Raw genomic sequence first — 10291 nt, forward strand, 5'->3', positions numbered from 1 at the left:
TTGGACCATAGCGCCCTGAGGACTGGGACAGCTCCAACCTCCTCCGGGTGCGATCTGCCCAGTTGGCGGGGGAGCAAGGGACCTGAGAACCCACAGGAACCCCGCGCACCAGCAGTGACGCAGGCAGCCTGGGCGTCCCCATGGTGCCAAGTCCTTGGAGTATTCAGGGGCGCGTGGCTGGGACGCTGCGTGATCAGTCTGGTCACCTGCATCTTCTCCTTCAGGGCCATGCGGAGCCCCAGCCCGCCGTTCTGGATTACACAGGTGGGCGTCTTGGGCTGGACTTTAAAAACCACGTGGCTTCTGAGACCCTGAAGGTTGGAGGGTCTAGTTGTGGACAGACTGACCGGATGTGCGCAGAACAGAACCTAGTGCGGGCCACTCCCACCAGCATCAGCGTGCTGGAGGGAGCTGTCACAGCCTCTGCCTTCTAGCTGCTCTGGTACATTCACTGAGGAACACTCGCTGTAGAACCCCACGGTTTGCAGAGAACTTTCAAGTAGGAGAAATTGTCTCCTAAGGATCCTCGGGTGGCAGCGTCAGGACCCATGTGGTTTCTAACTCACGAATTCTTCACCACGTATGAACTCTTCACGCACGTGCAGCCTCTTGCCCGGGCCTCCTAGAGGTCTCAAGGTCAAGACAAGGAGCCGATCAGGTCACTAGTACCGAAGTAGCTGGGAAGGAATCAGGAAAGAATCCAAGGAACTCATCTCATTTCCTAGATTTTGTTCCGGTTCCTCCTGATGGTCCCTAAGAACCCTGGAGTAGGAGAGATTTCCCCAACTCCTAACCCACATGCCCAGAGCCAGTTTGAAACCTGAGTTCAAAGGACCAGTGGGTGAGAAAGTTTCTCAAGTGCCCAGTCCTTATCACAAACGAACAACCACGTTATCTACTGGACAGAGTTTAGGATCCTGAAACTGCTTTCATCTTTAGACTGCAGACATCAGCCACCAATACTCCTTTGGTTTAGATTCTGTGACAGATGATAGGCAGAGTATGGCCGCGCCAGAAATGAGGGGAAAACACTGGCCTCAACAGACTGGCAGCGAGATGAAACTATCGGTGTCTTCTAAAATGGGACCCGTGGGACTGTTCAGCATTTACAGAGAATGTTAGGAAAACTTTCCGACATCAACATAGATGACAATCTGCAGGGAAATGCTGCTTGGATTCCTCCACCTCCACCCCCGACAACAGCCTTGAGATTATTTCAATGCCTTTTAAGCTTTGGTTGAATTCATACGTGTGGGGCACTAACTGAAAAGAGTTAGTTCAGGTGATAATCGTACCAAAATTGACTTCCCACAAAAGCAAAGCTTACAGGAAGGAAAAGAGCAAGCATTTGAGACCACAGTGTGAAAATTCACATCTCCTCTGCTCAAGTCCCTTAACAAGCTGAGGGTATCTGGACATAAACCCAGCTCAGCTCCTTTTCCATAGGGTGCAGGCATGTGTGTACTGCAGGCAGTAACTAAGAATGTTTTAGGAAGGTTATGACTTCCTTACAGTGTAGCAGTTTCTCTTCCCCAGCCAGGCAAAGGAACAATGAGATTAAATGAAGTCTAAGAGGTATGCGTTTTTCTGTGCAGAGCTTTGAGTCTATAAAGGCAGTGCTTATGACCCACAGGTTATAAATTATGGTGACTATTATTGCTATCTGTTTTTCTTTCTGTCTATTCTTTCTTTTCCATTTCTTTCATTCTTTTTTTTTATTTTTGAGACAGGGTCTCACTATGTAGCTCTGGCTACAGATATGTAAGTCAGGCTGGCCTGGAACTCACAGAAATTCCGCTGCCCCTGACTCCTGCGTGCTGGGATTAAAGATGTGTGCCACCACACCCAGCAGTGTGACATTTTTCAAATGCTAATTTATTCCATTGTAAAATGGGAACTTTTTTAGAAAGAACCCCGTAGCTTTCCTCTGTGATAATTATTTGTAGCATATTCTGTTGTAACTAACCCATTTCATCTTTACCATCTTACTGTTCTCACCAGATCATTTTGTGTCAAATCCAAGATCCTATCATTTCATCCATAAATATTTTTGAATATTTCTGAAGACAAGAATTTCATCAATGTAACCTTACTACTATTGTTATACCAAAATAATTGACTGACCATCAACTTATCTAGGTAATATCAAATATCCTCAATTGCCTCAAAGGAAAGTTTTAAAAAGTTTGTTAGTTTGGGCAGAGCACGGTGGTACAAACATTAGGGAGGCAGAGTAGGAAAGAACTCTAAATTCCAGGCCATCCAAGGCTACAGTAGTGACACCCTGCATCACAAAACAAAAACAAAAAACAAAGACAAAGCCAGAAAATGCAACAAAAAGCTTGTTAGTTTGAACAGTGGTGGTGAGGTGCTTACATTGGTCGGCTAGTCTCTAAGCTTTCTTTTAGGTTGCCCATCTTCTTTCATTGCCCCCAGGGACTCAGAGGCAGTTGGAAAAAGTAACTCAGACATTTAGCATTCCAGATTTTTCTGCCCACAGATTTTATTCTTATGGCAAAATATACCCAGTGATAATGCTGTTCCTATAGACTTAACAACAAAAACTACCACCAAACAAAATAAAACTAGCAAACCCAGCAACTCACCGCATTCCCCTGACTGACTTGGAATTCTGTGTAGATCTGCCTGGGCCTGAAATCACAGGGATGTTCCTGTGTCTGCCCTCCCAGTGCTGGGAGTGAAAACATGCACCAACATTCCCTGGCCTCTTCTGCCAGGTATTTACAAGCACAGGTCTTGGAAAGCTTATGCTAATTCTTCTTAAGTGTTTCTTATATTTTTAAAGATTGATTGTCATTTTGGGTGTATTTACAGACACATAAAATTACTACTCAGACACATCCTCTATAATTCAAATCTAATTTTATTTGTGAGACTACATACCTTTATTTCTTTAAATTTTTATGTTTTAGCATTTTTTGTTTTGATGGGGAATGGTCTTCTGTATATGTTTATCTTATTGGTTGATGAATAATACACTATTGGCTAACAGGGAAGCAAGATAAGCAGGACTAGGAGACAAGGAGGATTCTGGGAAGTGGAGTAGGAGAGAAGTCGCCATGTGATCCTAGGAGAGGGCACATGAGTCTGGCGTTCTTGGAAAGATAAGACCATGTAGAAATACATATATTAGTAGTTATGGTTAATACTTAAGACAGAGCTAGCCAATAAGAAATCCTAGTCACTGGCCAACAGTTTATAATTAATAAAGTGTCTTGTGTGTTATTTGGGAGCTCTGAGGTGGCTGTGGAACCTGGCAGGAGCACCATAACAATGTTTTATATTGTGTTGTGTTTTAGGATGTAAATGCTAAAATCTCAGTGATGTCATGATAAGGTAAGAACACAAATTCTGGCCCGGCATTGGTGGCGCACGCCTTTAATCCCAGCACTCGGAGGCAGAGGCAGGCAGACCTCTGTGAGTTCGAGGCCAGCCTGGTCTCCAGAGTGAGTGCCAGGATAGGCTCCAAAGCTACACAGAGAAACCCTGTCTCAAAAAAAAAAAAAAAAAAAAAAAAAAAAAAAAAAAAAGAACACGAATTCTGGGCTTATAGAAAGATTCATTTTCAGGTAACCCCAAATGAAAGAGAATCAGGATACAAAAGAAATTAGTCTGGACAGTAAAGGAATCATTTGTATGTAAGAAGCAAGTTTAGTAAAATCTGAAGGTAGTTAACTACTTGGGCTTCTCATGAATGAGTGTACAAGCTAAATCAAGCTTGTGTTTCCATTCTTCAGTGCACTCTGGCTTCTGTGATTTCAATTACCCACATTGTATAGTTATTTGCATAGGTTTCTATACCCACAGAATCTTCGAGAATCAAATCATGTTTTAATTATCTCAAAAGAACCCTGGTGCATTATTGAAAATGCCAACTAACTGAAATCTATTGTGTTTGTAATGCAGGCAGGTGTGCAAAGGAGTGGTACGAAACTTAAATTTAGTTGGATATAAATATTGTTCAAATGACCAATATTTTTGTATAAAAAGTACCATTCACCTAGAACAAATGGGAAGGGCTAGTTTGATAGGTCAAAACATTGAACTTCATTTTTTTTTTCAAGATGGGGTGTGGTAGTTTGAATGTAATTGGCCCCCATAAGCGCATTGGGAGTGGCACTAGTAGGAGCCATGGCTTTCTTGGAGTAGGTGTAGCCTTGTTAGAAGAAGTGTGTCACTGTGGAGGTGGGCTTTGAGGTCTCATACAAGCTTGAGCCATGCTCAGTGTCTCACTTCACTTCCTGCTGCCTTTGGGTCAAGATGTTTCAATTCTCAGCTCTTTCTCCAGCACCATGTCTGCCTGCACGCCGCCACCATGTCCTTCCATGAAGATAATGGACTAAACCTCTGAACTGCCAGCCACCCAATTAAATGTTTTCCTTTATAAGAGTTGCCATGGTTATAGTGTCTCTTCACAGCAATGGAAACCCTAGCTAAGACACAGGATTTCTTTGTCTAATAGCCCTGGTTCTAATGGAATTTCTTCTGTAAACCAGGATGGCCTTGAACTCAGATATCTGCCTGCCTCTGCCTCCTGAGTGCTGGGTTTAAAGGCGTGTGCCAGCACTATAATTTTTAATAGTTCTAATTTCCTAATCATTTTATATGTACTTGGTAAGCAGCTGGTATTTTATATAACGCTGACTGTTGTTTCATTTTCTTATACTTTCTGATTCACTACATTAGGCATATATCTCCTATATGTGCAAATAAATATATTTGGCATTCAATAGTTTTAAAACCTTAATCCTGGATAGAATATAGATTCTAAATCAAGTTATTTAGATGCTTACTGTAAAGATATATCATTTGTTGAACTCAAGTTTAGACTCTGATGTTTTCTTGGGAACTAGTTCAGTTTCCAAGGCTAGACTCTCGGGAGGAGTTGAGTCATTGTGTGAAATCTGTATGTTTTTTTCTAGCTCTCCTGCTCTTCAATCTCTCTGTGATTTGAGGCAAGCAACTTAACCTCTCTGAGCATCTATTTCCCTGGCGATATAATGGTGATAGTTTACATTTTGTGGGTCACCATGGGGATCGCTTGTAATAACACAGGCCATGCTCACTTTGGTGCCATGTACAAATGCTCTGTAAATGAAAGCAGTCAATTCATAATTATAATTACGATGTGGGCCTCACTGTTGGTAGAGGCTTGCCTGATGCTCTCCCAGTCAGTCTTCACATGTTGACTTACTTTACCTACTGCCACATGTGGCTGGAGGAAAGGGCAAGCTGTTCCTGCCAGAGATTCCACTGAAATGACAAACCATGAACCCTATTCATTTCCAGCATCAACAAGACCCAAGAGATCCATCTCTGTTGACACAGACACCTAGCCTCACCTTGCACTGAAGCCCCACAGAACAGCAAACAACCACACTATGCCTGAAGTTTAACTTAGCACACGTGGGACACCCTCCTCCACTGTGAATCACTGGCTTCCTTTCTGTATAACGTCATTTTCACTGATGTGGAGGGTCATTTCCAATTCATTTCTCCCCAGAAGATATTGACTGAGCAACTACTTTGTGCTAGGCACTGTGCCAGGAGGAGCAAGGGACACAATGAGGAGAAAGGCAAAGAAAGCCCTCATTTCTGGGGCTCCAAGTCCAGCCCTGGACCCAGTGTCAGAAGTGGACAGCTATAAAGTCAACTGATAAATGTCATGCTGTGCAAAACCATGGTGGAGTCTTTTGCTTGTTTAGAATTTTTTTTAATTTTTAGTGTGTGCATGCATGTCGACATATGGATATGTGCACAAACTCGTGGTGTTTTGAGAGCATATATGGAAGGATTTCTTGACGGAGGAGACACTTACACACAGTCCTAAAGGTTGGGGAGGAGCTACCAGGCCAAAGAGAGGGTAGGGTCTGTGAGCAGATGTGGGACCAGACAGCTTACCTGTTATGACACTACATTTTTTGCAAGGATGTGTGAATATTTCTCACAGACACTAAGTAAGTTCCAGAAAGAAAGCTTTATGGTTTTATTTATGTCATGACCAAGAAAGCCACCTGGAAGTGCAAGGGGGGCTCAGGAGAAGGGAGCTAAGGTGGCCTGTAGAATTTTTAGGGTTGTGGGTGGAGCTGCCTACTCTTGTGAGAATCACAGATTAGTCTTTATTGGCAACCAAAGAGGTGTAAATGGAGAAGTCACAGACACATCTGAGGTATGGGACAGGGTGACAGGGGAGTGGAGGAAAGGAAAAGGGAGGGGAGGGGGATGAAAAGGAGGATAGTAGATGAGAGAAAGGAAAGATTCTGCTTTACCATGTACCAGGTGCAGGAGCATGGATGCTGGAGCCATAGAAGGTAGGACCAGGTTATCACTCACTGTCCAGGGTTTGCCTAGCACGCATGCCAACAAGATAGTTGGTCACTCTATGAGCTATCTCCTTTCATAAACCTAACTCTGGAAGACATTAGAACACCCCTTAGCAAGCTAGAGGAGAACTGAGGAGCAGAAACAGAAGTCCTGCACCTCAGGGCAGGTATGGCTGCTAGCTAAAGGGCAAAGTCTTGGGTGACCCCAGGAGCTGACATTTTAAATTTACTGACTTGAGGTTGCATCCTATTACATGAACTCTCCAGAGGACTGTTTTTGGCATAAAACATACGCCTCAGCCTGAATTCTGACATGATGGTTAATAGCAGTTGTTAACTCAAAGGCAAACTATTTGCACTCCTTCACTGATGTTATGTAACAGCCCCCTCCCCCAACTTTGCACAGCTGACTCCAAGATAGAAGTATCATTTAGGCCACAAAACAGCACATAGACAGCACCACCTTCCAAAATGAAAACAAAGCCCTGATCCATCAAAGTATGAGACAGACATTTTTGAATTTCCCAGACCCTATCATGTAAACATATCCAACAAATCCCCTTTAGTTACTTGGAAATCTGCATTCTACACCCAAAGATCTTATCCTTTTTTTGAGTGACAAGGGAAGCAGGAGGGATGGCAGGTGTCCTGCTGCAGAGATTAAGGCACAGGGAGAGCTACAGAGTTGCCTCCTGCTTACACTCAGCTGCCCCCCTCTCTGCAGGTCTCTGCCCTCCCCGGGAAATGTCATCTCGGCTATTGGTGTTTTAGTGCCTGACACAGAGCACGTCACACAGCAGGTGCTTCACACCCACCTGTGATCCATGACCTGACGAATAGTTGTGTTTTTGTTGTTGATGTTTCTGTTTTGGGAGTTTGGAAAAGTGAAGAGCACGAAATGAGCAAATAATGGGCACGTGATGAGCACAAGATCAGCACCTGATGAGCTCGTGATCAGCACCTGGTGAGCACGTGATCAGCACCTGGTGAGCACGTGATCAGCACCTGGTGAGCACGTGACCAGCACCTGGTGAGCACGTGATCAGCACCTGGTGAGCACGTGATCAGCACCTGGTGAGCATGTGATCAGCACCTGGTGAGCACATGATCAGCACCTGGTGAGCACGTGATCAGCACCTGGTGACCACGTGATCAGCACCTGGTGACCACGTGATCAGCACCTGGTGACCACGTGATCAGCACCCAGTGACCACGTGATCAGAACCCGGTGACCACATGATCAGCACCTGGTGACCACGTGATCAGCACCTGGTGAGCACGTGATCAACTCCTGATGAGCACGTGATCAGCACCTGGTGAGCACGTGATCAGCACCCTGTGAGCACGTGATTAGCAACTGCAGAGCACGTGATCAGCATCTGGTGAGCACGTGATCAGCTCCTGATGACCATGTGATCAGCACCTGGGGAGCACGTGATCAGCACCCGGTGACCACGTGATCAGCACCCGGTGACCACATGATCAGCACCTGGTGACCACGTGATCAGCACCTGGTGAGCACGTGATCAACTCCTGATGAGCACGTGATCAGCACCTGGTGAGCACGTGATCAGCACCCTGTGAGCACGTGATTAGCAACTGCAGAGCACGTGATCAGCATCTGGTGAGCACGTGATCAACTCCTGATGAGCACGTGATCAGCACCTGGTGAGCACGTGATCAGCACCTGGTGAGCACGTGATCAGCTCCTGATGAGCACGTGATCAGCACCTGGTGAGCACGTGATCAGCACCTGGTGAGCACGTGATCAGCACCTGGTGAGCACGTGATCAGCTCCTGGTGACCACGTGATCAGCACCCGGTGACCACGTGATCAGCACCCGGTGACCACGTGATCAGCACCTGGTGACCACGTGATCAGCACCTGGTGAGCACGTGATCAGCACCTGGTGAGCACGTGATCAGCACCTGGTGAGCACGTGATCAGCTCCTGGTGAGCACGTGATCAGCACCTGGTGAGCACGTGATCAGCACCTGGTGAGCACGTGATCAGCACCTGGTGAGCACGTGATCAGCACCTGGTGAGCACGTGATCAGCACCTGGTGAGCACGTGATCAGCACCTGGTGAGCACGTGATCAGCACCTGGTGAGCACGTGATCAGCACCTGGTGAGCACGTGATCAGCACCTGGTGAGCACGTGATCAGGACCTGGTGACCACGTGATCAGCTCCTGGTGACCACGTGATCAGCTCCTGGTGACCACGTGATCAGCACCCGGTGACCACGTGATCAGCACCCGGTGACCACGTGATCAGCACCCGGTGACCACGTGATCAGCACCTGGTGACCACGTGATCAGCACCTGGTGAGCACGTGATCAACTCCTGATGAGCACGTGATCAGCACCTGGTGAGCACGTGATCAGCACCCTGTGAGCACGTGATTAGCAACTGCAGAGCACGTGATCAGCATCTGGTGAGCACGTGATCAGCTCCTGATGACCATGTGATCAGCACCTGGGGAGCACGTGATCAGCAACCGATGTGCACGTGATCAGCACGTGATCAGCACCCGGTGAGCACGTGATCAGCACCGGTGAGCACGTGATCAGCACCTAGTGAGCACGTGATCAGCTCCTGATGAGCATGGATCAACTCCTGATGAGCACGTGATCAGCACCTGGTGAGCACGTGATCAGCACCCTGTGAGCACGTGATTAGCAACTGCAGAGCACGTGATCAGCATCTGGTGAGCACGTGATCAACTCCTGATGAGCACGTGATCAGCACATGGTGAGCACGTGATCAGCACCTGGTGAGCACGTGATCAGCTCCTGATGAGCACGTGATCAGCACCTGGTGAGCACGTGATCAGCACCTGGTGAGCACGTGATCAGCACCTGGTGAGCACGTGATCAGCTCCCGGTGACCACGTGATCAGCACCCGGTGACCACGTGATCAGCACCCGGTGACCACGTGATCAGCACCCGGTGACCACGTGATCAGCACCTGGTGAGCACGTGATCAGCTCCTGATGAGCACGTGATCAGCACCTGGTGAGCACGTGATCAGCACCTGGTGAGCACGTGATCAGCTCCTGGTGAGCACGTGATCAGCACCTGGTGAGCACGTGATCAGCACCTGGTGAGCACGTGATCAGCACCTGGTGAGCACGTGATCAGCACCTGGTGAGCACGTGATCAGCACCTGGTGAGCACGTGATCAGCACCTGGTGAGCACGTGATCAGCACCTGGTGAGCACGTGATCAGCACCTGGTGAGCACGTGATCAGCACCTGGTGAGCACGTGATCAGCACCTGGTGAGCACGTGATCAGCTCCTGGTGACCACGTGATCAGCTCCCGGTGACCACGTGATCAGCACCCGGTGACCACGTGATCAGCACCCGGTGACCACGTGATCAGCACCCGGTGACCACGTGATCAGCACCTGGTGACCACGTGATCAGCACCTGGTGAGCACGTGATCAACTCCTGATGAGCACGTGATCAGCACCTGGTGAGCACGTGATCAGCACCCTGTGAGCACGTGATTAGCAACTGCAGAGCACGTGATCAGCATCTGGTGAGCACGTGATCAGCTCCTGATGACCATGTGATCAGCACCTGGGGAGCACGTGATCAGCAACCGATGTGCACGTGATCAGCACGTGATCAGCACCCGGTGAGCACGTGATCAGCACCGGTGAGCACGTGATCAGCACCTAGTGAGCACGTGATCAGCTCCTGATGAGCATGGATCAACTCCTGATGAGCACGTGATCGGCACCTGGTGAGCACGTGATCAGCTCCTGATTAGCACGTGATCAGCTCCTGGTGAGCACGTGATCAGCATCTGGTGAGCACGTGATCAGCACCTGGTGAGCACGTGATCAGCACCTGGTGAGCACGTGATCAGCACCTGGTGAGCACGTGATCAGCACCTGGTGAGCACGTGATCAGCACCTGGTGAGCACGTGATCGGC

This window comes from Cricetulus griseus, chromosome 3 (assembly GCF_003668045.3).
Source record: "Cricetulus griseus strain 17A/GY chromosome 3, alternate assembly CriGri-PICRH-1.0, whole genome shotgun sequence".
Classification (NCBI taxonomy): domain Eukaryota; kingdom Metazoa; phylum Chordata; class Mammalia; order Rodentia; family Cricetidae; genus Cricetulus; species Cricetulus griseus.